The 25,574-nt window shown below is 41.2% G+C and overlaps 1 long non-coding RNA gene across 1 annotated transcript; it reads right to left on the reverse strand.

Annotated features, from left to right (window-relative positions):
- Window positions 1-1,935: 1,935 nt before the first annotated feature.
- Window positions 1,936-19,084, reverse strand: LOC111827636. The gene is made up of 3 exons (XR_002831275.1): window positions 17,873-19,084; window positions 16,774-16,932; window positions 1,936-2,133 (listed from the first exon to the last, which is right to left on the reverse strand). It is a non-coding gene; the product is annotated as an uncharacterized LOC111827636 (long non-coding RNA).
- Window positions 19,085-25,574: the final 6,490 nt, after the last annotated feature.

Here is a 25,574-nt window from a genome sequence, read left to right on the forward strand (position 1 = left end):
GCAGGCTAACCTACCGGTCAGAACATCTGCCCCCTTGTGGTCAGAGCATGTCATAGCGACAGGTCGACTGGTTGACTGCCCCCTGGTGGCCAGTACACGTCATAGCAAGCGTTGAGCGGCCTTAGCATATCATTAGCATATTAGGCTTTAATTGGTTGAATGGATGACCAGATGACTGGACACTTGGCATAATAGGTTTTTATTATATAGGATAAGAGGAAGCTTGTGGACACAGAAGTAAGGCAGAGTCTCTGCCCTCATTGAGCTCTTACTCTATCTTGGAAAACAGACATTAAACCAGCCACAGTGACTGGTTAAAACTGAGATTAATATACACAGTAAAAGTACAGGGAGCTATGAGAGGATATCACAGGGATTTGACCTAGTGTAGGAGGATCAGGGAGAGCAGCTTGTTTGAATCAGTGGCAATTAAACTGAAAGCGGAAGGGTGAATGAGTTAGCCAGGCAAAGAAGAGCAGGAGAAGTTGGCAGATGCCCCTCAAGCTGAGAGCATAGCTCTTTGAAAGACTTTGAGCCAGGAAGGAGATGGGGTTATTGGAGCTGTTACAAAAAGTCATACTTCTAGTGTGATTAGAGCATAGTGAACAGCAGGGGGAGTGGTGATAGACAAAATTAGAGAGGTAGGCCAGGCATGATCACTCAAAACCATATTGGATTATTTGTTTTTGTGGTGTTGAATTTTATAAGTTCCTTATAAATTATTAATTTTATTAATACATTTCCCTATTAATTTTGGCTATTAATCCCTTTTCAGATGTATTGGTGAATATGTTCTCCCATTCAATGGGTTGTCTTTTCATTTTGTTGATGGTTTCCTTTGCTGTGCAAAAACTGTTTAGTCCTATTTATTTATCTTTTTCTTCTCAGAATATAGCCAAAGAAACCCAAAACACTATTTTGAAAGAATATATGCACCCCTATGTCCATTGCAGTGTTATCTGCAATAGCCAATAAGGTCTGTAATTGAGTTGATAGCATGGTATCATTATAGATTTTCTGGCTTTGATAATGTATCTTGGTTATGTTATTTTGAGGGGGATCTGAGTGAAGGGTGCAGGAGAACTTTCAGTATTGTTTTTTCAACCTCTTGCATCTTAAATTACTTAGACATAAATATATACAAAAAATAAGATGAGAGTCAAAATTACAAATAGCTGGTAAAATAAAACTTTATGATGTGATTCAGCAAAGATACCAGTAATTATTTGGACCTATAAGGATCTATATCAATTATTCAAATGCTGTTTATTGCAATGAAACTCTAATTGTTTAACTCTATTGCGTGCAAAATGATTTTTGTCATGCATCATGCCACCTGGTGGGGAGAGCCAGAAAAAGATCCCTGGCCTATCCTAACTGAATTTCTTTTGGGGTTCAAATGAGAAATTACTGGCAGAAATTCAGAGTGCATCTAGTTTTTACATTCTGGTTATAGGAGATGACTATTAACCAAAAGCCTCAGTAGGCAGCTTGGAAAAGGACAGCAACATCTGAAGCCCCTTTGAGGCTAGATGAGTGCCTCCCCAGACTGAAAAGCTTTTAAGCTAGACTTTCCCTCTACCCTCATTACTTTTAATGTAGGTCTACTCTTGAAAAAGAGCAGATATCCAGAACCAGCTGTTGCCTCACATATAGGGAAGTAAAATGACTGTAACAGAGACCCATACAACTAATATCTGGGCAAAGGTTTTATTCTATATTTCCCCTATGGGGAAGCACCAGACTTCTAATGATCTTTTCCTCAGATATGGTCTCCTGATCATTAATCACACAACAGTTATTAGATTATAAGAAAACAGTGATAAAAGGGTCATTGTACATGAAGGTGGAAGTAGTAAACTAAAATAGATTACACTATTACAAGAGGCAGCTCAGCATAATAGAAAGAGCATGAGGCATTGAACCAGACCAATGCAGGGTGGAAAATAGCTCAAAGCTTTATTCTCCTACAGATAAGACCCATATTACGTAGATAGATCTTGTGATTCTTGGTGTCCATCTGCTTGTATTTTAGAGTCCATGGGAATACTTTGTTATGTAGGTTTTTTTTCTTTAAATATTGTCAGTGGTTTTTTGTAGCAATTCAGAATATCAAAATGCTGGGTGGAGGTGCTGGATGAAAAAATAGATTAAGAAGTACAAATTGACAGTTACAGAGATGTAAAATATAGTCAATAATTTTGTAACAACTATATATGGTATCAGATGAGTACTAGACTTATGAGGAATCACCTCATAAGTCATATAAATGTATAATATAATATTAAACGTCAACTGTAATTGAAACAATTTTAAGAAAGAACAGTTGGTCAGAGCTTATATGTTAGCATGAGACTAGAATTGAAGCTACCCTTTAGTTCAACTGAAAAAAGAAATACTTCACCTGAAAAATAGAGAGAAGATATCTTTCTTTGCATTGTGTGTCTGGGAAATGCTCTGAGCACATGGCAGTTAAAATGAAAGATTGTCTCAATTATCTGTACTAATAGCAGAAAACCTTGTCATAGATTATACAATATAGAAACTAATCCAAAAAAATTGCAAGTGCTTTACATAATTTTCTGGTGGTAGATTCACCTTCTTAATTATGTTTATCATAAAACTTGAGTTTCTGGAATATTCATTAATTGGAAAGTAGGGAGTGGCCTATCTATAACATGCCAGAAGGAGGAGGAAGAGGAGGAAGAGCAGAACAACTATTTCCAATGTGTCTGTTTCATGCCAGGAATAAACTAGTCACTTGAAAGAAAACCTATGCACCTACCAACATCATATTCCCAGAATCTCCATCACCTAGATTTCAGTCCTATTAGTTTTACCATATTTGCTTTACCTATCCTTTATTGCTTAAGTATTTTAAATTAAATTATAGACATTCTTCTACTTTGCCCTTAAGAATTTTGTATTCATCTCTTTAATAAAGGGAAATTTTCCTCAAAAAATTACCAACTACCACATAAAGTAAATTAGCAATAAATACCCTAATAACAATCTATCACACAGCCCATATCCACAATTGTTGGATTTCCCCAAAATAGTTTTTATAAGTGAGGGGTTTTTTTTCAAACCAGTGTTTACATGTCATATAGGTCTTTTTAATCTCTCTTAATGGAGAATATCATCCCTCACAGACACAATTTGGTAGCATATTTTCATCACAGAGAAGTTTAAAAATTGCAGGCCAGAACATTGAAAAGCTCTCTCATGGCTGCCCTCCACCTCTTAAAGGATATGCTCCTAGCTCAGGGGTGGGAAACTTTTTGACTCGAGGGCCACAATGGATTCTTAAACTTGACCGGAGGGCCGGAACAAAAGCATGGATGGAGTGTTTGTGTGAACTAATATAAATTCAAAGTAAACATCATTACATAAAAGGGTGCGGTCTTTTTTTTTTTTTTTTTTTTAGTTTTATTCATTTCAAACGGGCCAGAGCCGGCCCGCGGGCCGTAGTTTGCCCACGGCTGTCCTAGCTTGTATTCTAAATTCGTATTATAGACATTTTCAATCACATAAAAATTAAAGAGAACTATAATACAACTCTATCGCTAAGCTTCAACAACCATTCACTTTCTGCCATTCTTGTTTTATTTATCTACTGCACATCCTTTACATTGCTATAATTTAGAGGAACATATCAGGTTGCTTCCTTCCACACTAACCTGGGCACATATAACAATACTAATGATGATCATGATGTTGATTATTTGATTACCTGTTTATTGTCTATCCTAGAGTTTTATCAGCATGAAAAGAAGAATCTTGCTTTCTGCTACCTGGCTATCACCTAAAATGGTGCCTGACTGCCACATAGTAAATGTTCAGTAGCTTTTAAAAATAAATGCAAGAACAATGAAGTATCTTGAGCACAGAGAGATCACTTAGAGCAGGGCCTGGCATTAAGTGCCAGCTCTCAGCCAGATAGCTGTAAATAGATCCCATTATTTAAATAGTTACTTACTGTGACTACCACTGTGCTAAGGAACCCTTGCAGCATTATTCTCTCAAACCCTCAAATTACTTAATAAGTTCCAGTGAAAATATGAACATATTCATCTCAAATGGAAGAAAATTTGATGAACAATGAGATGGCATTTCTCGTCACTCAGATCATTTTATTTAATCAGAGATGGGGATAGTATCTAGTGTTGATTACACTCTGGGAAAGAGCTTTGCACAGAACAATTGGGAAAGTTTTTTAGCATTTAAAATGCTATTCTACTTCTTCATGATCATCTTAAGATAACAAATCAGGACAAACCAAGGCATGAACAATCACTAGAATATTGTTGGTGATTGTGAAACATGCATAATAAGGGAATAGCTGCAGGTGTATGCAAGCATAATATGGAATATCTGTGGAGCAGATATTTTTCAAATCAGGCATGCAATGAAGCTCATTAATTTTAACAATGAGGTAAACCTGGTCTAATATTATGGAATGATCTCCAAGAGAGAAAATTTTATAAGAAAAAATTAAGATAGACTAATAAGACAATAGTTATTGTCCCATATGTGTTGAACATGAAAATTTCTCGAGCAGACACGCCTAATTGTTAATTCTGAGGGAAGTACTTAGGTTTTGAGAGTACTAACAAGGTGAAAGGACATTCTTAGACTGTATTATTGGATTTTTCTGCCAAAAAAATATATAAAGTATTAATTCTCTTTAGTCAAAGACCAACGGGAACACATCTGTGGTTAAAATATTGGGTTTACTGGATCTTACTGATCTTTATTGACCTTAGAGACAGTTTGTCCGCTACCTGTTTGCCGTGCTTTACTGAGGACAAGATGTGTATCTAAAACTGAATAAAAAGCGGATAAGGCCAGGTTTCAGTGTGCCTCTCCAAGAGAGAGGTCTCTACCTGGCCCCCCATGCCTTCTAAGTTCGAAAAATATATATTGGGTTTGTTGTTCACTGTAGTGAGGGAGAATAAGATGATAGAACCTGGGAACATCTCAGTAAGAGGATGATAAAAAGGATTTCATGGTATGGTGTTTGTTTAAGTGATTTCAGAAAGCACTCAGGGAGGGAAGCAGATTTTGCTCTGGTTTGGATGTTGTCGGGAAGCAGGGAGATTTCAATGATTGGGTATCTCAGTAAACCTTAAATAGAAGGAAAGAACAATAGGTGAAGCTAAAACTGTAATATTAACCAGTATAGAGGGATGTTTGATCATTTTTACAATATGGACAATATTCGTGTTTTTGTCTGTATTCAGGTATGACTACTGAGTGGTCTTATTTTTGTTTTGATCCATTATGCTAACAAGGTGGCCTTGTCTGCTATTGATGTTCTAAGAAATAATTCAATGAGAGAACAGTAAGGCCTTGCTATGAGTGCCAGGCGGCTCCTAGCAACAACAGGGCTTAGTTGATATTATTAGACCCAACTCCTGGATGTCAGGGCTGCTTTGCTCTTTCTCAATACCACTTCCCCTTAGCCAAGGACAGACAACATCGACCTCAGAATATTTATCCATAATGTGCATATTTTACCATTGTCAAGATTTTGATCATCAGGAATTTGTTTAGAGAATGGCGTCTATAGTTGGATGAGGATTAATTTTTCCTGCTTCTTTTGTTGTAGGATCATTTAATGTGACAATGGCTATAGAGTAGCATATAAGAATCAGGACAGCCCTGGCTGGTTTGGCTCAGTGGCTAGAGCATCAGCCTTCAGACTGAAGGGTCCTGGGTTTGATTCTAGTCAAGGGCACATGCCCAGGTTGCAGGTTCGATCCCTGGTAGGGGGCATGCAGGAGGCAGCCAATCAATGATTCTCATCATTGATGTCTGTCTGTCTGTCTGTCTCTCTCTCTCTCTCTCTCTCTCTCTCTCTCTCTCTTTTCCTCTCTGCAATCAATAAAATATATCTATATATAAAAAATAAAATAAAAAGAATCAGGACAGAATATGTCAACCAAATATAACACAAGCAATTACCAGGAAGAAAAATGATTATTTGGGGGAGAGATCAACCAAAGGACTTGTATGCAGGCATATGGGCCTAACCAATGGACACGGACAACGGGGGGGTGAGGGCATGAGCGGGGGGGGGGGGGTAGGGGATAATGTGGGGATAAGGACACATATGTAATATCTTAATCAATAAAAAATATATTTAAAAAAAGAAAGAAAAATGATTATTGGTACTTGAACAAATTCTTGAAGTTATACTGGTAAATGAATTCAGTTAAGTAGCAGGATACAAAATTTTATATATCAATAAGGAACTATCAGAAAGGGAAACTAAAAAAACAATCCCATTTACAACTGCATCAAAAAATAAAATACCTAGGAATAAATTTAACAAGGAAGTAAAAGACCTGTACTCAGAAAATTATAAAGACTGAAGAAAGAAATTGAAGGAGATACAACTACATGGAAGTATATACTCTGTTCATGGATAGGAATAATTATCATCATTACCATCTATAGATTCAATGCAATTCCTATCAAAATACCAAGAGCATATTTCATAGAACTAGAAAAAAATCATCCAAAAATTTATATAGAACCACACAAAAACCTGAATAGCCTCAGTAATATTGAAAGAAAGAAGACAAAGTTGGAGGTGTCACACCATCTGATATCAAACTATACTACAAGGACATAATAATCAAAACAGTGTAGTACTAAGTAAAAACATATAGATCAATGAAACAGAATAGAGAGGCCAGAAAAAAAAATGCCTATATCATCAATATTTGACAATGGAGGCAAGAACATACAATGGAGTAAGACAATTTATTCAATAAATGGTACTGGAAAAATTGGACAGATAAATTAAAAAATTAAACTAGACCACCTTCTTACACCATATACAAGAATAAACTCAAAATGGATTAAAGACTTAAATTGAAGACTCGAAACCATAAAACATTCTAAAAGAAAACATACGCAGTAAAATCTCTAACATTTCTCTCAGCAATATTTGTTCTGATATATCTCCTTGGGCAAGGGAAAGAAAAAAAAATTAACAAATGGGACTACACCAAACTAAAAGTTCTTGCACAGCAAAGGAAACCATCAATGAAATTAAAAGACCATCTAGGGAATGGAAGAAGATATTCACCAATGGTACATGTGATAAGGGGTTAATATAAAAAATTTATAAAGAATGCCCTTTTTGGTTTGGCTCAGTGGATAGAGCATCAGCCTTCAGACTGAAGGGTCCCCTAGTCAAGGGCACATGCCCAGGTTGCGGGCTCAGTCCCCAGTGGGGGGCGTGTAGGAAGCAGCCAATCAATGATTCTCATCATTGATGTTTCTATCTTTCTCTCCCTCTCCCTTCCTCTCTGAAATCAATAAAAATATGTATTTAAAAATTATTAAGAATGTATACTACTCAATGCAAAAACAACAACAACAACAACCAAACCATTCAATTACAAATTGGGCAGAGGACCTGAATGGAAACTTCTCCTAAGAGGACATACAGATGACCAATAGACATATGAAAAGATGCCCAGCATCACTAATTATTAGAGAAATGCAAATTAAAACCACAATGAGATATCACCTCACACCCATCAGAATGACTATCTTCAATAAATCAACAAATAACCAGTGTTGGTGGGGACGTGGAGAAAAGGGAACCCTTGTGCATTATTGGTGAGAATGCAGACTGGTGCAGCCACTATGGAAAACAACATGGAGGGTCCTCAAAATGTTAAAAATGGAACTGCCTTATGACCTAGTCATTCCACTTCTGGGAATATATCCAAAAAATCTAAAACACTAACTCAAAAGAACATATGCACCCCTATGTTCATAGCAGTGTTATTTAGAATAGCCAAGATATGGAAGCAACCCAAGTGCCCATTAACAGAGGAGTGGATATAAAAGCTGTAGTACATATATATAATGGAATATGACTCAGTCATAAAAAGAATGAAATCTTACCATTTGTGACAGCATGGGCGTGTCTAGAGAGTATTTTGCTAAGTGAAATTAGTCAGTCAGAGAAAGACAAATACCATATGATTTCACTTACATGTGAAATCTAAAGAAAAAAATAAACATTTTACCATTATGCCCTTGAGATTATTCATGCCTGTTGTGTTTGTATGGTAGAAATATTATAGTGTTCTATTTCACATTTTTTTCTCAAGTCCAGTTGCAGTGACATCACGTTGGAAATTTGAAAGTAGTCATAGTAGGAGATATTGGCCAATACTATACTAGCAGTCAAGCCTTTTTTAGCTTTTCTATCTAAACACACCACAGACTTAGGGTTTAACACACCACAGACTTAGGGTTGGAAAACCCATTATCACTGTCAGCTGCTATTCTCAAATTGGCCTGCTATGTTTTCCACTGAGTATCTGCTGGCTATTTGTTGCTCTTCTGTCCTATGGTATTCAAATGCTGTGACGTTATTTCCTCCTTTTATTGTCACACAGATGCCAACAGGTCCTGTGGGTGTTGGTGGTTTGTCTCCAACCACGTGTATTTTAAGGTATGTCAGAATATCTTGTCATCACGCTTTATTGCAAATGTTGCTAATAGTAATTTTCAGTTTTCCTATTTAGTTGTTATGTTTGTTTTTAAGTGGAGGTTAAGCGAGACTGATAAACTGCCTTACCACCACCATCATTTCTGAATCTATCACCTAGATTTCAGTCCTGTTAATTTTATCATATTTACTACATCTTTTTAAAGTATTTAAAAGCAAATAATTATAGCTACCCTTTCAATTTCCTCTGAAATACAGTGTCCCAAAAATGTAGACACGCTTTGATTATTAATTCCAATGGGTTAAATCTGAAAAAGAAACATTGGAATTAATAACTATTCAAAGTGTGTATACATTTTTGGGACACCCTAAGTTTTAGTATGTTTCTCTTTAATAAAAAAAACACTTTTCCTCAACAAAAATCATCATACTATTACCACAACTGAAAAATTAACAATTCCCCAATATTATCATCTCACACTCAGTACCTATTTGGATTCCTTTCTTTGTCCTCACAATAGTTTTTAAAAGTGGGATATTTTCAAACCAATGTCACTTGTTGCATAGTCTTTAAAGGATCTCTTAATCAACAATGACCTCCATCACAAATTCAGTTTTCCCTTTATTTTTAGATTATGATATGTTCTTTTTTTATTGCTTAAGGTATTACAAATAGTTGTACATATGTCTCCTTTTCTTCCCCATTGACCTCCCCCGGCTTCCCCTACCCCCCAGCACTTGCCCTCGCTACCCCCCCCCCCCACGTCTTGCGTCTATTGGTTGTGCTTTTATGCATGCAAACAAGTCCTTCGGTTGATCTCTTACATTCTTATGGAATTAAAAGCTAATGCATTTTGTTCTAGCATATTTCTGAAAGTTGTTTTCCAGAAAAGATAAGAGCATTGAAAAATTATCCTATAACTGTGTTCCATAACTGTACTCCATCCCTCATAGGATATGCCATTATATTTTTTATTAAGCATTTCAAAAAACAATAGGGAAAATAATATAGAACGAAACCCCTTGTACCTATCAGTTACCTTCAACAATCACTGACTTACTGCCTTTCTTGTTTTCATTAATTCTTTTATACTCCCTTCAAAATAACTATAATTAAAAATGTTGGCCCAGCTGGTGTGGCTTAGCAGTTGAGCGTCAACCCAGGAACCAGGAGATCACAGGTTCGATTTCTGGTCAGAGCACATGCGTGGGCTGTGGGCTTGGTCCCAGTGGGGGGTGCAGAAGGCAGCTGATTAATTATGTTTCTCTCATCAGTATTTCTGTCTCTCTGTCCCTCTTCTTTCCTTTCTCTCTAAAAAAAAAAAATCAATAAAAACCTATTTTAAAAACTGTTGAATTACATCTTCACTACTGTCCTAGGCAGATGTCACATAATAATGATGACACCATCCCAGGGAAACACATCACAATACATGAAGCCATACTTTGTGACTGGCACTAGAAATACAGTGGAACGTAAAAACAAGAGGTGGGGGTCACATCTGTTGCCAACACTACACTGAGAAATGGTTGCACCTACCAACTGTAAAAAGACATTTTGGAGGCAATTGTGAACATTTATATAGGTTTAGGTTTGGGATGGCATTATGGAATTTTGTTGACCATCATAATGAATTTTTCTAAGAAAATACCCTTAATTTCTAAAGGTGCATTTTGAAGTACTTGGATGTGAAATATCAGGAAGCTAGGGCTTGTTTTAAACACTCCACTAGGGGTCCCTTAACTCCACCTCCAGATAAATTAGGCCCTTTCCTCACTTCCCTCTCTCACTCTCAGAAGATCCTGTAATTCTGGTTTTTGCCTCCACAGGGCAATCCAACACAAAGAAGATAAGATTTTTCTGGAGATGGTGGTCAAGTTGCAACAAGGTCATGTGTCTCTTTGTGCCTGAATCTGGGTCTGAGGTTTGGGGGCAGGGTTCAAAGCCCTCACAATTCAACCCTCAGGAAATTATCTCATTTTGATTTTTAGTTTAAAAAGTCCTTCTTTGAATCAACAATACCACATCATGGTTTAGAATTCAAGAAGTTACCTAGGATAGATGCCAAATGATTTCCCTAACTCTCATCTCCCATTTGCCTTCCCCACAAGCAGGTAACAACTGTTATTAGATAACTTACGTATCCTCCCAGAGGATATATACACAAGTATGGACATATATACTTCCTCCCCCTGTTATTTAAAAAATATATTTTTTTTATTGATTTAAGAGAGGAAGGGAAAGGAGAGAAACATCAATGATGAGAATCACTGGTCTGCTGCCTCCTGCATGCCCCCTACTGGGGATGGACCCCGAAACCCTGGGCATGCGCCCTAACCAGGAATTGAACCATGATCTCCTGGTTTATAGGTCGACCCTCCACCACTGAGCCACACCGGCTTCCTCCCACCCCCATTTTTAATACAAAAGTGGTAGAAAACACTGTACATGGCTTTGCACCTTCCTTTTGTTGTTGTGATATACCACAGAGATGACACAGACCCAGAGACAACAGCAGAGCTGGGGCAAAGGGATTCTGCCAAGGCCATTCTTAGTTTAAAATGATGTCCTCAGTCAGTCAAAACCAGTAAGTACAAACTTTGGCCCACCAAAAGTTAGGTAGAGAGGCAAAAGACAGGAACCACAGGAACTACCCTAACCTCAGGAAAACAAAATGCCCCAGGGGTGGTGGTGTTCAAAGTTATTATTAGCACGTCAGAGAGTATTCACTGGCCCAAAGGTCATATAACCCAATTAGGGACTTCAAAAACACATTGTTTGCCCAACCGGTTTGGCTCAGTGGATAGAGCCTCGGCCTGTGGACTGAAGGGTCCCAGGTTCGATTCCGGTCAAAGGCATGTACCTTGGTTTCGGGCACATCCCCAGTGGGAGGTGTGCAGGAGGCAGCTGGTCGATGTTTCTCTCTCATCGATGTTTCTAACTCTCTATCCCTCTCCCTTCCTCTCTGTAAAAAATCAATAAAATATATTTTAAAAAAACACACTGTTTATACATACCAGACATTTTGGGATAGTCCTCTGTCCATTTCTCTCGTCCACATTCCCTGTGTCCCTCCTTTGGACTCCCATGGTAGTCTATACAGATTTATACTTCAAAGTCTACAGTTCCTTTTTTATTATGTATCTGCCTCTAACACAAGATTGTGAAATCCATAATTATGGCAGATCATGTTTCATTGGCCTTTACTAGTGTATAGTCAGAGGAATTCTTCTGGAAATATGGTGGGAATATTTGAGTATTTGCTAAAGAATTTTATAGAAACCACAGACATGAAAAATACTCACTTCCAAAAGGGACTTGATATAGTGGATGCTATTTTGTAGGCACCATTTGTTGAATTTAGAAATCAGATTCCAAGCAAACTCCTAGGCAACTTTGAGGCTTTCTGGGAGAACCTCATTAATTAAAAAAAAGTTTTAAAAGCTCCATCTAGTATCTAGCAAAATTCTTATTCCAAAGCCTCACTTAGCATTTCCAGTATCACCTCAATCATTCCTGTAATATGACTTTGGGGTTTATAAGACAAAAGTATTTAACAATTTAATTCATAATGTATCATCTTTTCCTCAAATAAGATCAGGTAAAATTTTCTATAATTACCGAAAATACAAAAATGCATTATGTGCAGTGCTATTTTTAAAAGTTAATTAAAAAATATTGTTAAAAATTAAAAGTTTAAAAACTAAGAATGAAATATAAATAATAAACTTAATTGATTTTCCTTTTACTAAGCACTCTGTAAATGCTTTATCATTTAATCTTTATAAACTGCTCTTCTAAACAGTAGGCAATAGACTCTGGCATTTACACTGGATATCTAAACTGGAGAGAGAAGAGGGTATAGATGGCATATAAGGCCACAATATTGGATGAGCTCACCAGGGGGATGAGTGTAGGTAGAAAAGAGAAGAGGACCAAGGATTGAGTTCTAGGGAACATTGATTCCAAGAGGTCAAAAGGAAAGAAGATGAACCTGCCACAAACAATGAGGAATTATAGCCAATGAGGTCAGAGAACAACCAGAAAAGTGTTGTCCTGGACCTCAGGTGTGTATGTGACAACTTGACTGGACCACGGGGTCGCCAAATATTTGCCTAAATCTTATTTCAAGGTGTGTATTTGAGGGTGTTTCTGGATGAAATTAACATTTGAATCCATGGACTCAGCGAAGCAGTTTGCCCTCCTCAGGGTGGGTGGTCATCAACCAATCCCTTTGAGAGTCTGAATAGAATGAAAAGGTGGAAGAAGAATTTATCCCTTCCTATCTGAAGGACTGAGCTGAGACATGGATCTTCTTCTGCCTTCTGCATTACAATTCTCGGGTATTCAGACCCCAACTGGAAACTATATCATTGGCTTCTCAGGTTCTTGAACCTTTCTACTTGAATTTACACCATGGGCTTTCCTGGGACTCCAGCTTGGAAACACCACCAGATCAGATGACTTCTCAGCCTCCACAATTGCATGAGCCACTTCCTTAGAATAATTCCCTTCCTGTATATATATCCTATCAGTTTTGTTTCTCTAGAGAACCCCAAATAATACACGAGGAAAGTACTTCTAGGTGGAGGGAGTGATCAACTCTGCAGAAATTAGGAATGGGTCATTAAGAGAGGACTGTGAGACAGGCATCTGATTAGAAATATTGATGTCATTGTTACCTTGAGCAGAACAGCTCCATGTTACTAGAAGCTGTGTAAGCTTGATTGAAGTATGAATCAGAGAGAATGGGAGGAGAGGAATTGAGGACAGTAAGTGTAGACAACTTTCTACAGGAGGTTTCTTTGCTTTCAAGAAGAGGATAAATGGCCATAAAGATAGGAGAGAAGGAGGGAGGGAGGGAGGAAGAGAGAGAGAGAGAGAGAGAGAGAGAGAGAGAACCTCGACTAATACACTTGAGAAGGAACAAGCCTGTTGTTGAAGTAAAAGTGTATGATGACATGAGGTACGTCAATAAAGAGGGGGCAGTGTGTTCACAGGAATGCAGACAATCAGAGTCACAAAACAGGACTTTCATAAATAATTAACCGGCAGTTATCAAAGGTTGTGGCAGGCAGAATTCTAAAACTGGTCTCCAGATATTTCCCAGCACAATGCCAGGACTGTGAACAAGAGGAGTTATCACTTGCACATGTGTGTTGGTTTACGTGGCTAAAGGGATTTTGTAGATATAATTAAGGTCACTAAACTGTGGGCCTTAAAACAGGGAGATTACCCTGGATTACCCAAAAGAGCCTAATGTAATCAAGGAGCCTTTTAAAGGAGACAGTTCTCTCTGTCTAGCAGCAGCAGCGGCAGGAGAAGCAAGAGAAGTTGGAAGCACACGAAGAACTCGGCACCACACTGCTTCCTTGAAGATGGAGGGAACCACATGACGGGAAATACAGGCAGCCTCTGGAATCTGAGAGCAGCCCCCCCACACACACCCACAAGGATGTGGGGTCTGTCCTGCCACCACACGAGTTGCACCTGCTAGCCACCTCAAAGAGCTGCGAGGCAGCTTCCCCCAGAGCCTCCAGGTAAGACCCCGCCAAGCTGACACCTTGATTTCAGCCTCAGGAGACCCTACAGAGAACTCACGTGATCCATGCCCCACCTCTGCCCCGTGGAAACTGTGAAATAATAAATGTGTTGATTTAAGCCACCAAATGTGTGGCAATTAGCTATGCAGCAACAGAAAACCAACATTTACATTATCAGTGTATTCTCTGTTATTCAACAACCTACTGGACAGGAGGAGGAATAATTTCTGGCCCAGCATAACCACGTGTGGCTCTGAGGTGCAAATTAAAATAAGTGCTGTGGGAGGCACAGTGCAGAGAATTCTAAATGGGGTGCAGTGAAGATTCACTGCAATATGGGGGCCAGACCAAGGCTCGAAGTGGGACAGCAGCAAAAAAGGCTACTTTCTGGGAAGCCGGTGCCATGCTCAGGCAGTGTGCACAGCCTGGACGCTGGAGCTGCCCAGTCTGTCCCTGACCTTTATTTTTTTTAAATATATTTCATGGATTTTTTACAGAGAGGAAGGGAGAAGGAGAGGGATAGAGAGTTAGAAACATCGATGAGAGAGAAACATCGATTCAGCTGCCTCTTGCACGCCCCCTACTGGGGATGTGCCCACAACCGGGGTACATGCCCTTGACCAGAATCGAACCTGGGACCCTTCAGTCCGAAGGCCGACACTCTATCCACTGAGCCAAACCGCTTAGGGCTGTCCCTGACCTTTAGATAAGAGAGGACTTTCAGTTCCAAGGTTCTCTGTGGGGCAGCAACAGACAAACACAGCCAGGGGACTTGCAGGTAGTGGCTCTGAATTACATTGAAATAAATCATTATGCAAAGGGTCTGATGTCATAGACATTCTTTGAGGCTTTAGAGTCAGACAGACTGGCTCCAATACCCTATATCCTAGCTGAGTTCCAGAATTCTAGTTTATTAATGCAGTGTGTGTGTGTGAGAAACACCCCCTTGATACACAAATTTGACAAATCTTTACAGACCACTGGGGTTAAGATCCACCTGCTAATCAGCTTGAATGATCCCTCTAACCCCGGAGCCTACTACAGTGCCTGGAACACAGAGAATTTCTCACTACATCCCAGCCCCCTATATTCAATAGCTTCAAGTACCTATGCATTGCTGACTTCCTGGCTTCATGATCAGTGTAGGCCTGTCTAATAATCTCTCAATTGTCTGAAATTCCCTCACACTGGGAGAACTCTGAAAATTCCTCTAGTCTTTGCAAATACAGTGATGATGCAAAAAAATATCATTTAAAAATTGATGAATACAAGACTGAAAATTCCATTAACTGTCTTGGAGAAAATCATAAGTATTCAGGAATATGAGATCAAGTCTGTGAGCCCCGAAACTATGGAATTTTCAGGGACAGCCACGCATGGTCAGAGTCACAAGGACTCGGTTCCCCTGATCTGACTCCTGCTCCTATTGCCTCTATTCTCTCTCCGTCCAATTCTGTCTCCTCTTCCACATTACCTCTCTTGCAGGCAAATGTACCCTGTGGAGACTTGTAATTCATAAATTACATTCCACTCTTTCGTTTGCCTTCCTATGAGATAAAGAGTAGAACCGTGTTGTGTTTGCTGTTTGCACGTCCTGTGTGAAGTCCCCTGCAGAAAACACGGGAGGTGTTGCGGAAGGTCAGTTGAGTTCATTTATTTCCTATGGAATCATGGACAGCAAGGCACCCACTGCCACTCTGATGGCAGTTCAGTCCCTGTGTTCCCTGGAGGCACTACATGCGTGGCTTCTCCATGTCAGGTGCCACGAAAACCCTTGCAGACATTAGGTGCTGGAGGGCTAGGAATCTGGCTCATTTGTCCATGTGCTTCTACATCACACACTTTCAGCACACAACGTGGCTTAAAGCAACTACTCCCAGGACTTAGTCATGCATATGTCTTTCCTTACCTGACACCCCCAACTCTAATGTTATTGTAAACTCAGTATTTTATGTAAGGGAGAAGAATTACTTCTTGTGACTAAAGCTCCAAAAATACAACAGTGATATAGTAAAGGAATGGAACTTTTAAATTTACATTGGTAATTGTCAAAAGCACGACTTTTTCTTTTCTTTCTTTATGTGAGGTATGTTGACCAAAAAGGCAATAATTGTGACAGCAGTTCTTCTAAGTCCCATCTCTGCAACTTCCTAGCTGTGTGACCAGGACCAAGTTACCTATCCCCCTGAGCCTTCATGTCCTCCCCTGTGAAACTGGAAGAATGGCATGTATGTCATAAGGATGTTATGAAAATTACTGGTGAGATATATATATCCCTGAAACATGGTAGACTCCCATAGATTTTTTATCATCTCTTCTGATGTTGCAGTTCAAGAATCAAACAAAACCAAACAAACAGGATTCCTTTACAAGCACACTGGGAACTGCACCATCAGAAAGTTCGCCCCGAGCAACAAGGCAAGGATATTACCTGAACCCATTTCTGATACCAAACATCACTGTACGTGCGTGGTCCTCTTTCTCTAAGGAACCTGTGGAATGTGTGCAACAGTGTGGTAACCCTGAAAAACCTGTTTTGCCTCTGAGGGAGCGGGTCTCATGGTGCCTGGGCCTGTGGGAGCACCGTGTCTTGATAAGTAAGCTATGTCCCCTCCTAGGCTGCGTTGATATCTCTGAGGAAGGGAAGGGCATCCTGCCAAGAACAGGGAAACTAGCTCTGCAACCAAGGACCCTCCTCAGGATCCACAATCATCGAGAGGCACAAAGGAGCTGTAAATAGCACTTACCGCCATCATTCACAGGGACCCTGAGCGGTCACCTTCCCTGTGTCACGGCAGAAATCAGGGTGGAAGACACCAACCTTTGTCCAAAGGGGCTGGGGAGATCCCTGGGATGAAGAGCTTCTAAGAGGCTGGAGACGGGATGAAAATGCCGGACAGCTGCATCTGTGAACAAAAGAAAGGGAATAAGACAGGACTGCTGGGGGAAGCGATGGGGGGCCTGGCCACACGGCAGCCCTTGCAGAGAGCGAGCATCCAGGAGCCCTGAGCGTGCACCTCATGTGGCTGCCTACCAGCTGTCAGAGCCTGGCAGCTTAGAGAATGTCATTGATCTCAACATTCTCCCTCATAAAAATGGAAATGGAAACATTTCCTATGAGCGTTTTTATTGGGATTAAATGAAAGATGATGAAGTGCCCAGAGTAGGTACCCATCATTAGGTGTACTATTACTTAACATTAATCTCAACTTTTACTTCAATTACTTCGTTCCATTGTTTGGCTTTCATTGTGTTTAATTATGTAAATGTGCTTTATTCTCAAGGATGCTTTCATTTCCACAAAATATAATGAAACATTAGATGTAAATATAGTACAAGTTTGCCCAACTCAACAAGGCAAGGATACTCCCTCTGAGATGGAAGCAGGTGTGGGTGAGCAGCATTCCCGGCAGATGGATTAGCTAGAGCAAAGGTCCTGAGGAGGGATCCGCAGACAGTGGATCAGATTCTGGCTCTGAAATGTGTCCCCGCTGACCTGGCTGGTGTGCCTCAGTGGGTGGGAGCTCCGCCTGTCCACGGAAAGGTGGCAGGTTCAATTCCCTGTCAGGGCACATACCCAGGTTGTGGGTTTGATCCCTGATCGGAATGCATATAGGAGGTAACCAATCAATGTTTCTCTCTCACATAGAGGTTTCTCTCTCTCTCCTTCTCCTCTCTCTAAAATCCATAAAAAACATATCCTCAGGTGAGCATTTAAAGAAGCTTCCCAGCTGACTAGCAGGGTTTGCACGGCAGCTGACACACGCAGGGTGCTGACACAGATGGCACCTACAGGAAACACTACCGTCTGGAAGCAGAAATGTTTTCTCTATTACTGTCACTTACTCATTCCACAAATATTCAGCAGTGTCTGTCCAGTTGTATCAGAAAGTGTCCTGGAAGGGGGCTGACAGAGACCAATGAAACAAGGCCCTTGTCCTCAAGGCTGTCGCAATGCAGTGGGGGAGACAGACTCTTCCTCACATCAACAGATACTGTCCGGCTGACTCCAGTGTGTGCTCAGCAAAGTTCTGGGCTGCTTGAGATACACCAGCGAACAAGGGACAATGATCCCTAAGATCAGGGAGCTTGTATTCAAGCAGGGGCTATGGGGGAGGCGAGAGATAAGCAATGCACATAACAAAGAAGTAAAGAACATAGTCAGCTAGCTGGTGAGTGGCATACCAGACAGACAATTTAGGCCAAGGTAAAGGGATAAGGAACATGGGGGTGGGGTGGGGGTGGGGAGAGGATGCCTGCACTTAGCAATATGAAAGATGGAGGCCTGGGCAGGTCTCTGTGAGCAGGTGAGGGCTCAGCCAGCCTTAATGGAGGGAGCATGTTAGTCAGGCCGATGTGAGTGAGGAGCATTCCAGGCAGATGGAGTAGCTAGAGCTGAGGTGCTGAGAAGGGAGCCAGGCTGACAAGATCCGGACTGTAGCAGTCCAGGTGAGTCGGGGGTGAGTGGCTGAAGGGGACAATCCTAACGGCAAAGTCAAAGAGGAAACAGGGCCCAGGTCTTGCAGGCCTTGAAGAGCTGAGTGAGGATTCACACTTGACTCTGATGCAGGACCGAGAAGCACTGGGCAGGGTTTCAGTGCTGAATTAGAAATCTACAGAGGGCACAGCACCAGGGCAAAGAGAACACCGCAGTCAGGGAACCTGAGGGAGTGAACGAGGAATCGGCACGCGCTGCCTCTTGGAGACAGTGGGCTAGACATCCTCCATCACCTGGACGAGACATCCCTCCATCTTTGTGTCCACACCGTTGACTGCACATCGGTGCCGTTACTCATATAATCACACATTAGAAATCCGGTATCCAGCCTGAGATTCATCAACTAATCTGGAGAAAAACTGGGGAGGTATATTTTGTTGGATCGCGTTGTCGTTGACAATGTAGTTACCTAGTATGACCCACTATGCATCCACTTCTGTGGTTCAGGAGAAACATAGACAAAAAGAAGCAAAGAACCTGGGGAAATGTGGAGAGGGATTTGAGACTCACCCTACCAAGCCTCCCCAAGTGAAAAGATAGGCACAGAGCTACCTACAGTCACTCCTCTTTCACTTTGAATCTCCCATGAACACAGACCAGGTACAATGATAACAGTCCTCTGTGATCCATGTGGCCTCTGTCATGCTCCTGCCCTCTGTCAATACCCAGGACAATGCTGCTCATGACACCGTCTCTTTCCACTCTGCCTGCTCCGTCCTAACTCAGAAAAAAATGCAGAAATACACAACCCAACCTGGTTGGTCTCAGAGCAGAACCTCTTATCTTTAGACCAGTGGTTCTCAACCTTCTGGCCCTTTAAATATAGTTCCTCATGTTGTGACCCAACCATAAATTATTTTCGTTGCTACTTCATAACTGCAATGTTGCTACTGTTATGAATCATAATGTAAATATCTGATATGCAGGATGGTCTTAGGGGACCCTTGTGAAAGGGCTGTTCGACCGCCAAAGGGGTCGCGACCCACAGGTTGAGAACCGATGCTTTAGACCATGACATAGAAGCTATGCTCTCCTGGGAGCCTGCGTATCCTAGGGAGGAAGGAATGGGAGAGGAGGAAGTCTGTGCCAAAGCCATCACACGCACTGTGCATCTCAGCAGCTCAGAACAGATGGGAAATATGTCCTAGTGAATGCGAGAGGATGGCTTTGGAGTCAGGCAGACCAAGGTGACAATCTCAGCTCCATCCTTACTGCCTGCCTTACTTAACCCATCTCACCCTGTTTCTTTTTTTAAAATACATTTTATTGATTTTTTACAGAGAGGAAGGGAGTGGTATAGAGAGTTAGAAACATCGATGAGAGAGAAACATCGATCAGCTGCCTCCTGCACATCCCCTACTGGGGATGTGCCCGCAACCAAGGTACATGCCCTTGATCGGAATCAAACCGGAGAACCAGAGACCCTCCAGTCCGCAGGCTGACGCTCTATCCACTGAGCAAAACCAGCCAGGGCTCAGCCTGTTTCTTAATCTGCTTAAGGGGGATCTTGATACTCATTTTCCAAGTTTGTGGGTAAAAACATATTTAGTGCATAAAATAATGCAGAACATCAATAAATTACAATCAGTGCTAGGAGTGATGGCAAAATAGAGTATCTTCTTTTCTGTATCACTTATTCCATTTCATGCCTGCGGGGGGATTTAACTGGGAGTTGTTAAGTAACATCTCAAGATGACACACATAATTGCTGGGAGTGAGATAGGCATTCAGGTGTTCTTTTCGCTATATTGTGCAAGAGAAGAACATCCACATGGGAAAATTAACTTTCTTTGAACTCAGTGACTCTGAACAAATGAACACCTCACCCAAGGACTCAACTCTGAATGCCATCAAAGAATGTCACACAAAAAAAACATAGCTCTCGATGAAAATAATACTTTTGACAAGACCTGGTGATATTGTGACTGCACAGGCTAGAGAGGCATGAAGACCCATTGAAGTGCAAACTCTAAGCCATCTGTTCTATGAAATGCAAATAATAACTGCCTCCTTAAGGTTCAATTGTCTGTCAGTTAAAAAGGACACAGTGCTCAACACAGGGCCTGGCACATAGACTATTCATAGGAAATATTACCTGTCCAGACCTAGAAGAACTTTCCAAAAATTCATCTGGAATAAAAAAAAGACCCTGAATAGCTGCAGTGATCCTAAGAAAGAAGAACAAAATAGGAGGGATCTCAATACCACATATCAAGCTGTATTCTAAAGCCACTGTTCTCAAAACAGACTGGTATCGGCACAAGAACAGACATAGATCAATGGAATAGAACAGAGAACCCAGAAATCGACCCAAACCACTATGCTCAATTAATATTCGACAAAGGAGGCAAGAACATACAATGGAGTCAAGACAGTCTCTTCAATAAATGCTGTTGGGAAAATTGGACAGATACATGCAAAAAAATTAAACTGGACCACCGACTTACACTATACACAAAAATAAACTCAAAATGGATAAAAGACTTAAACGTAAGATGGGAAACCATAAAAATACTAGAGGAATCCACAGGCAGCGAAATCGCAAACATATGCCGAAGGAATTTCTTCACTGATGCTGCTCCTAGCCAATGGAAACTAAAGAGAAAATAAAAAAAAAGGACTACATCAAAATAAAAAGCTTTTGCACAGCAAAGGAAACCATCAACAGAACAAGAATAAAGCCCACTGCATGGGAGAACATATTTGCAAATGTTATCACTGATAAGGGTTTAATCTCCAACATTTACAGGGAACTCATATAACTTAACAAAAGGAAGATAAACAACCCAATCAAAAAATGGGCAACGGACATAAATACATACTTTTGGAAAGAAGACAGAAGAAAGGCCAAAAGACATATGAAAACATGTTCAAAGTAACTAATCATCTAGAGATGCAAATCAAAATGACAATGCGGTACCATCTCACACCTGTCAGAATGGCTATCATCAACAAATCAACAAATGACAAGTGCTGGCAAGGATGCAGAGAAAAAGGAACCCTCGTGCACTGCTGGTGGGAATGCAGACTGGTGCAGCCACTGTGGAGAACAGTATGGAGTTGCCTCAAAAAACTAAAAATAGAACTCCCATTTGACCCAGTGATCCCACTTCTAGGAATATATCCCAAGAAACCAGAAACACCAATCAGAAAGGATATATGCACCCCTATGTTCATAGCAGCACAATTCACCATAGCTAAGATTTGGAAACAGCCTAAGTGCCCATCAGCAGATGAGTGGATTAAAAAACAGTGGTACATCTACACGATGGAATACTACACTGCAGTATAAAAGAAGGGATTCTTACCATTTGCAACACCATGGATGGAACTGGGGAGCATTATGCTAAGTGAAGTAAGCCAGTCAGAGAAAGATAAATATCACAGGATCTCACTCATTTGTGGAATATAATGAACAACATAAACTGATGAACAAAAACAGATCCAGAGACAGAGAAGCATGGATCAGATCATCAAACCTCAGAGGGAAGGTAGGGGAGGGTGGGGGTAAGGGAGAGAGATCAACCAAGGATTTGTATGCATGCATGTAGGCCTAACCAATGGACACAGACACAAGGTGGGTGAGGGCATGAGTGGGGGCGTTGGGGAATAATGGGGGTATAAGGACACATATGTAATAGCTTAATCAATAAAGAAATTTTAGAAAAGAGCGATAATAAAACTCCTTGTCTAAATAAAAAAAAATATTACCTGTCTTAACCTCATCCCTTTTCCTTCGGACTCCAGGGAAAGCCCCATGTCAAGCTCTTCAAGCAGAGGTGAAATTTCTACTCTAAAAATGCTCTCTCTTTATTTCTGTTGGATATAGATGGGTGGCAGTTAATAGTTGTATCAGCTAGCTTTTGATGTATAACACACCAGCCCCCTCCCCCATTTAGTGACTTTAAACAAGAGCCGACTCCTGCCCTCACAAGTCTGCGGCGCAGCACTGTTAGCTGGGCTCAGCAGGGTGCTCCTTCTGCTGTGCTCTCTCAGGAGGCGTCCTCATGCATCTGTGGTCAGTGCCCTGTCCGCTCAGTGGCTCTGCTGGGGGTGGCTCATGCTCTGGGATGGTCTCGCTCACATTTCTGGCATTTGGTTCAGGCAGCTGGGTGAAGGGCATGCGAGGGCCATGGGTCTCTCATCGCCCACCTAGCCCCAGCTTCTTCATATTTTCGTCATCTTGTTTGAGGAGTGCAAGCACTTGTTAATTCTCAGCTAGCTTCACGTTTGCCATTGCCCCACTGGACAAAGGGAGGTCCATCTGCCCTGCCAAGGACGACGTGGGAGGAGACGCAGGCACAGAAAGCAGTTCTTATTGTAACAGGTTACTATTACAGCGGTTCATCAAATGACCTTGTGCATCATTGGAGAAATACTAACTGTGGACAAACCAGGTGGTAGAAGGCTAGTCTCTCAGAAATGATTTTCACCGCTCTTTAGAAAAGGTCACAACCATCTTCCCTATTATTCTAATGGGCAAATGGTAAACATGTTTTATGAAATTCTGGGGACAAAAAACTAATTTCAAATTTTCCTGGGCATTGTCCTGAACCGGTAAGTTGTGGCTCTCTTTATCCAGGAACATGCTATGTATGTCTTTGCCAGTAGGAATGCCATATTATAATGCTGCTATTCCTCTCCCTTCCAACAGGCATGCCCCCAGCAGAGGCATATTGCATAGGCATAATCTCATGTAGAAGTAACAGAATAAACTAGAAAATGGCCCCTCTGGTGAGACAGCAGATAGGACCTGGTATCGTGAAGTAGACTTGGGATGTGGCTGGGGCCTGGTTGGACCACTCCTCCGCCCAGACATCAGCCCTGTCTCCCGCCTTAGCTACAGGTCCTTCAGATTTATTCAAACCACCGTCCAAAGCTGAGTACAAGTTTATCATTTCCTACTACGATGTCCTAACCCTATTTTTAGGATCCCATGGTAAAATCTATTTTGGGGTGGTTGATATTGCTACTGTGAATGTCATTTCCCCATTCTAATTTTATAAATATTTTTATTGATTTATAGACAAAGAGGAAGGGAGAGGGAGATAAGCATCAATCCAATCAGCTGCCTCCTGCAAGCCCCCTACCCGGGACTGAGCCTGCAACCCTGGCATATGCCCTGTCTGGGAACTGAACTGGCAAATTTTCACTGCATGGGATGATGCCCAACCACATGCGCCACCCCGGCCAGGGTTCCCTGTGCCAAATTTACAGATGATTATTGCTGGCATACATGAAAGATCTTGGTATTTTAAACATTACTATTTCATTCTACCGCTTAAAGGAATTTATATATACACCATTTCTTAGTTGTTTTCCAAGAACATATTCATAACATCTGCAAAGATGATGACAATTTTGCCGTCTTAACCAAAACGACAGACTTTTTTCTCTTTACAATCTCCTTACACTGGAAAGAACACTAAAACAACATTTAACGCTCTTGGTGATAAAAGGTATATTTGCTTAGGTCCTGACTGTACTAGTTTTTTTCTAGTGGTTTCACATCACTTGTGTACTTGTGAGCATGGACACACTGAGGGGACAGCCTGCTAAAACCCATTTTCTTCATTTGTTTTTAATCTTGGGTGTTTCATTCCTTCATATGTTCCTGATCACCTGTGGATCACTAAAACATGGTCAGTACCAGTTGTGTCTTTATTGGTTGAAGTCATTCTCTTTATGTCTCCATTTAATCATTTTCTCCATATACGACCCATACCTTTGTATCATATTATGCTCTAGATCAGTGATGGCAAACCTATGACACGCGTGTCAGAGGTGACACACGAACTCATTTTTTTGGTTGATTTTTCTTTGTTAAATGGCACTTAAATATATAAAATAAATATCAAAAATATGTCTTTGTTTTACTATGGTTGCAAATATCAAAAAATTTCTGTATGTGACACGGCACCAGAGTTAAGTTAGGGTTTTTCAAAATGCTGACACACCGAGCTCAAAAGGTTCGCCATCACTGCTCTAGATACTGCGGATGTGTGTTGCCACTGGGAACAGGATCACTTCATGAGCTATTCTGGGTATAAATGGGGTGGTGCAGACCCTGGGAAGCTGAACTAACTTGTTATTTAAACATTGGACTGTATGTTTCACAACTACTTTCCATTTACATCTCAGTCCATTTTCGCTGGAATAAGGAATTATTTCAGTGGAGGAGTGAGGTCTGGGGGATCTTACTTGCCTGGTGCCAGCAGTGTCCCTGGTAAGGGGGAGACCAAGATGCACTAAGTTGCCATGTCGCAAAGGTTGAGGGACAGCAGAGGTCTTCTCCATGAGGCTCCTACGCCTGCTAGAGCAGGAAAGCAATACAGAAACTAAGCAGGTGAGGGAAAGCTTTAGGTCAGGGGTCCTCAAACTACGGCCTGCAGGCCACATGCAAATACAAATATTGTATTTGTTCCCGTTTTGTTTTTTTACTTCAAAATAAGATATGTGCAGTGTGCATAGGAATTTGTTCATAGGTTTTTTTAAACTATAGTCCGGCCCTCCAACGGTCTGAGGGACAGTGAACTGGCCCCCTGTTTAAAAAGTTTGAGGACCCCTGCTTTAGGTTGTTGAATGTTGGGCTGGAGGTGGGGGCCACTGCTGGGCCTAGCCTAGAGGGTGGGACGAGCAAACAGAGAGCTGCCAGAGCACCACGTGGCCTTGCTGCAGCCCCATGCCAGGAGGCTGCTAAAAATCACAGTGTAGACTATGAAGGGGTTCCCTTAGGCATGTGTTCCAAAACCCCCACCAGCACTTACCAATGAGAGAGAGAAGGGTGGAGGGTGTGGAGAGGGGAGATCCTTGGGTGTCATAAAACACTAGGTGGGGTGTTCCTCCAGCTGTTGGGGGACGTGAGGCAAATGCAAGTGGGGGGGGGGGGCTGACTGATGAAGACACGAGGAACAGGGGAGGTGAGATGTCAACAGGGGTTGCCGAAAAGCGTCCAGGTATGGGCTGTGCCAAGGTGCCTGGCAGGGGGAAGAACCTGTGAAAGAAAGAAAACCGCATGACATGACTCAGCAGAGATTAGGCAAGACTCTG

The sequence above is a fragment of the Myotis lucifugus genome, unplaced genomic scaffold, assembly GCF_000147115.1.
Source record: "Myotis lucifugus unplaced genomic scaffold, Myoluc2.0 scaffold_196, whole genome shotgun sequence".
Classification (NCBI taxonomy): domain Eukaryota; kingdom Metazoa; phylum Chordata; class Mammalia; order Chiroptera; family Vespertilionidae; genus Myotis; species Myotis lucifugus.